This window comes from Microtus oregoni, unplaced genomic scaffold (genome assembly GCF_018167655.1).
Source record: "Microtus oregoni isolate MIOR12 unplaced genomic scaffold, Mior012 000025F_ref0000491, whole genome shotgun sequence".
In the NCBI taxonomy this organism is placed as follows: domain Eukaryota; kingdom Metazoa; phylum Chordata; class Mammalia; order Rodentia; family Cricetidae; genus Microtus; species Microtus oregoni.
In genome coordinates this window covers 12,183,100-12,187,901 of record NW_024543084.1, presented here as the reverse complement: position 1 = coordinate 12,187,901, position 4,802 = coordinate 12,183,100, and the positions used below count along the sequence as shown (strand labels likewise).

The following is a 4,802-nucleotide window of genomic DNA, read 5'->3' as shown; positions in this document are numbered from 1 at the left end:
TAGCTGAGGCTGGCCTTGACACAATGTAGCTGAGGCTGGCCTCGACACAATGTAGCTGAGGCTGGCCTTGACACAATGTAGCTGAGGCTGGCCTTGAACTGTGTCAATTCTCCTGCTACTGTCACCTAACTTGTCTCTAATATTTTTAATTTGTCATATGTTCCTTTCATTTGTGATTAATATTTTTAAAATGAGGCAGTTCAGTTTCTACCCTGTGAAGAGGCTTGGGTTGTCTGTGTTCTCTGAGGTGTTTTTGTCCTCATTCTTTATTATTTGTTTTCATGGCTTTGCCTTAGCCTGTTTCTCTCTTGCATATTTTTAGATAAGTTCACACATTCTCAGCTTTTCCAAAATAATTGTTTAGCACTTGAAATTTCCTTATATACATGTTGTTTTAGCTTCATTTCTCAGATTTGACACATGATATTTTTTCTAAAAATATTTTTATTCATTTATTTTTATTTATGTGTATGTGTCTTTGTATGTATGTGTATCCCATGTGTGCAATACCCATGGATCCCATGGAACTTGTGTTACAGACTCTTGGCAGCCTCCATGTGACTATGGGAATTGAACTTGAGACTTTGGGATGAGCAACCAGTGCTCATAACCACTGTCTCTCCATCCCCAATGTACACTGTGCAGTAAAGAAGATTCTTTACTACAATCTAGGATAAGCAAGTTCCGGTTTCTGCTGTGAGACTTGAACCCTAGTCAGTTTGTTTTTCTTAATCTCCCAGCAGTGTATTTCTAGTTTTCCCTCTGCGGTCACAGGAACTGATCTGGGATTTGCCAAAGCTTGCAGAGTTCTGGAGACTCGCTTTAGCCCAGTGTCCAGTCCACTTTCAAACCACTGTCTTTTGCACTATAAGGAATGTGTACACTTACTAACTGTGTTATTCAAATTTCCCATGTCCTCGCTGATTTAGTGATGCCCTCAATCTGTCACAGTAGTGTAGCTATTTTGCCTGGGTGTGACATGGCCATTGACTGTCTTGCAGCTGACTGGATGTCGTGACTTACAGAAGACCTTGGTCATAGCATGACAACGAAATAAACAGAATGATAGGTTGACAGCCTGGTCTGTGGCTACAGAGATGAGGCTTCCCTGTGGAAGGAACAGGGAGCATCAAGGGACATCAGCTGAGATCCAATCACACTGGCTACTGATCCAGCTGCCCAAAGTCTTGGGGTGCTAGTTTCCAGTGAGTAATGATGGACTGGGGGTACACTAGGGGTAGATTACACTCTCCAATGATATAGCTTTTCCTGGTAGCCCATGCTGAGTGTAGGACTTGTCGGTGATATACTTGCCTCTGAGTCACCCATGTCCTGTGAATAATCTAAATAAACTCATTGATTTGCCTATTTCAACTTAGATGGAGCCCTTTTTTTGACTGTTGGTGCCCTCTCTCTGGGATGAATAGAGATTGTCTTTCCAGGAAGTGTTCTGCTATAGTCAAGTCCAAGAGGTGTGTTTTCCCTTTTAAAAAAATCTGTCAGTTTTCCTTTTATGGGGAAACATTGCCATTGTGGTAGTTTGAGTGAGAACTTTCCCCCACAGCTTATGTATCTGAACTCATGGTCCCCTGTTGGTGGTGCTGTCTGAGGAGGTCATAGGGGAAGTTCAGCCTTACTGGAGGAATTACATCATCACTGGCAGCTGATCTGAGATGTCACAGCCTCATCCCACCGCCAGTTCTCTCTCTCAGTTCCCTGTTGTAGTTGAAGATGTGATCTCCCATGCTTGCCCCTTGCTGACACACCCTTCCAGCATGATGGACTCTCCTTCTGAAATTTTAAATCCAAACAAGCTCTTCCTTCAGATGACTTGGGTCCTGGTGTTGAATCACAACAACATAAAGGTAATTACAAGTTGGAAATGCTGCAGCCCTCTGTGAAGGAGTACATTTTGGTTCCAGTAAAGCTTTGTTTTGGAAGGTCTGTTTGATTCAATGTGACAGCTGCCGCTCAGGCTCTCCTTTGATTAGAAGTCACCCATCATTCTCTCCCCTGCCTCTGTCCTCCTGCTTGTTTAAATCTTTGTTTTAGAAAGTTTCTCCTTTTTTTTTTTTTAAAAAAAAAAGATGGCTCAGCAGTTAAGAGCACTGACTGCTCTACCAGAGTTCCTGAGTTCAATTCCCAGCAACCACAAGGTGGCTCACAACCATCTGTAATGAGATCTGGTGTCCTCTTCTGGCCTCCAGGCATATATGCATACATAATAAATAAATAAATCTTTAAAAAAGTATCTTTTATAAGTTGTTGGCAGGACTGGAGAGATGGCTAAGAACATTGCTGCTCTTGCTGAAGACTCCGTTTTAGTTACTAAAACCCACATGGTGACTCACAACCGACACCCTCTTCTGTTCTTCATCGGCACCAGACACACAGGTAATACACAGTCATACATTCAAGCAAAACATCCATGTGTATAAAATAAATAAATAATAAATACATAAATAGACCAAATCCAATCTGCTTGATAATAAAAACAAGCCATAATAATAACGAAACATTGTCTTAGTTATTGTTCTACTAAAAACACCATGACCTAGGCTACTTATATAAAAAAGTATTAAATTTAGGGTTCACAGTTCTGGAGGGTTAGAGTCCATGGTCACCATGTTGGGGAACATGGCAACAAACAAGCAGGCATGGCACTGGGACAGTAGGCTGAGAGCTCACACCTGATCTATAAACACAAGCCAGAGAGAAAGCAACATTGGGAATGGCGTGGGCTTTTGAAACCTCAAAGCCCACCCCCAGTGACACACCTCCTCCAACAAAGCCACACCTCCTAATCCTTCCCAAATAGTTCCATGAACTGGTGTCCAAGTATTCAATTATGGGAGCCTATGGGGCCATTTTCATTTAAACCACAGTTTTGTTTTTTGTTTTACAGAGTCAGGCATCACTTTTTTCTTTTATAAGACTGTTTAGGTGATGTATATAATTACTGGCACTGTGGATTTTTAAAAAAATCAATGCTTCTTTGTTCTACTCTTTCTCTGGGTATTGTTTTTTGTGTTCCGAATAACTTATGGGCTTGAATGTTAACCCCTTGTTGGGATAGTTTGCAAATATTTGGTCCTATCTTCAGTGTATCTTCACCGTACTGATGACTTCCTTTGCTATGCAGAAACATCACAGTTGGCTCTAGTCCCCTTTATCTATTTTTGCTTTTGTTATCTGTTTTTTAAATTTTTATTTGTGTGTGTGTGTATCTATGTGAGAGTATGCCACCTGTGGGTTCCAGTGGAGGCCAGGTGAGGATGTCAGATCCCCTGGAGCTGGAGTTACAGGTGGTTGTAAGCTGCCCAGTGTGGGTGCTGGGAACTGAACCTGGGTTCTCTGTAAGAGCAGCACACACTCTTAACTGCTGAGCTTGCTGGGGTCTTATTAAAATAAACAAACGAGTGGTCTTGTCCTCCTCATACCTTCTCTGTAGTTGGCGACCGGCAGCCTCAGGCCTGCGGTCTTGAGATCGAGCACCATGCCTTCTATAAAGTTGCAGAGTTCTGATGGAGAGATATTTGAAGTTGATGTAGAAATTGCCAAACAATCTTTGACTATCAAGACCATGCTGGAAGATTTGGGAATGGATGATGAGGGAGATGATGATCCTGTTCCTTTACCAAATGTTAATGCAGCAATTCTAAAAAAGGTCATTCAGTGGTGCACCCATCACAAGGATGACCCTCCTCCTCCTCCTGAGGATGATGAGAAAAAGAAAAGCGGACAGATGATATTCCTGCTTGGGACCAAGAAGTCCTGAAAGTTGACCAAGGAACACTTTTCGAACTTATTCTGGCTGCAAACTACTTAGACATCAAAGGTTTGCTTGATGTCACATGCAAGACTGTGGCCAATATGATTAAGGGGAAAACTCCTGAGGAGATTTGTAAAACCTTCAATATCAAAAATGACTTTACTGAAGAGGAAGAGGCCCAGGTATGCAAAGAGAACCAGTGGTGTGAAGAGAAGTGAAGTGCTGTGCCTGACACTGTAACACTAGAAGGGTTGCTCCACATGCTAATTGCACTGCTCTGTTTATAATTATTATTAGAACAGTAGACAAACGCAGTCTCGTCCTCTCTGCATGTGTAGTTCCAGTACAGATCTGACCCATGGCTGAGTTTCTTCTATGAACAAAAGTTCTTTTGCTTTTGTTTTTTTCAGTATTCTGAATAAAACTGGACTTTTGGGTTCTCTGTGGAAAGTGGCATTTTGAGCTTTCCCTCTTTCTGTAAAGTGATTTCTGCCTAGTTCATTGTCCAGTTAACTTCAGTGAGCCTTTGAAAGTTGGCATTGTAAATAAAACAACTTATGAGAAGAAATAGAATTAATAAAACATGATCTTTGTTCATGAGTTGGAAACTGGAACAAGGGAAGTTGAAGTCAATGTTGCAAGTGGGGTTGTTAAGATGTGTTCCAGACTCTTTGCTGCTGGTAAGCTTGTATACAGCTGGGCTCTCTTAATTGGATCTGAGGACTTGTTTTGTCTTATCCGCCTCCCCTTTAATTTTTAATCTCAGCTTTGAATATATTGCCTAGAGATTTAGTTTACTACCCATTTGGTTTGGGAGGAGGGCTGTACCCCGACATTTGTTAGCTTCTCAAGGGGATGTAACTAGACATTTGTTAGCTTTTCAATTAAAAATGACACTTACTTCAAAAAAAATAAAATAAACTAAACAAGCCTTTAGGTACTGTCCTTCGGTTCCTGTTCTGATTTCTCTGAACGATGGACTGTGTTATGGAACTGTCAGATGAAATAAACCTTTTATTTCCCAACTTGC

The 4,802-nt window shown here is 41.4% G+C and overlaps 1 pseudogene; it reads left to right on the top strand.

The window, feature by feature from the left end:
- The first annotated feature begins 3,496 nt into the window (after window positions 1-3,496).
- Window positions 3,497-4,067, top strand: LOC121463094 (annotated as a pseudogene).
- Window positions 4,068-4,802: the final 735 nt, after the last annotated feature.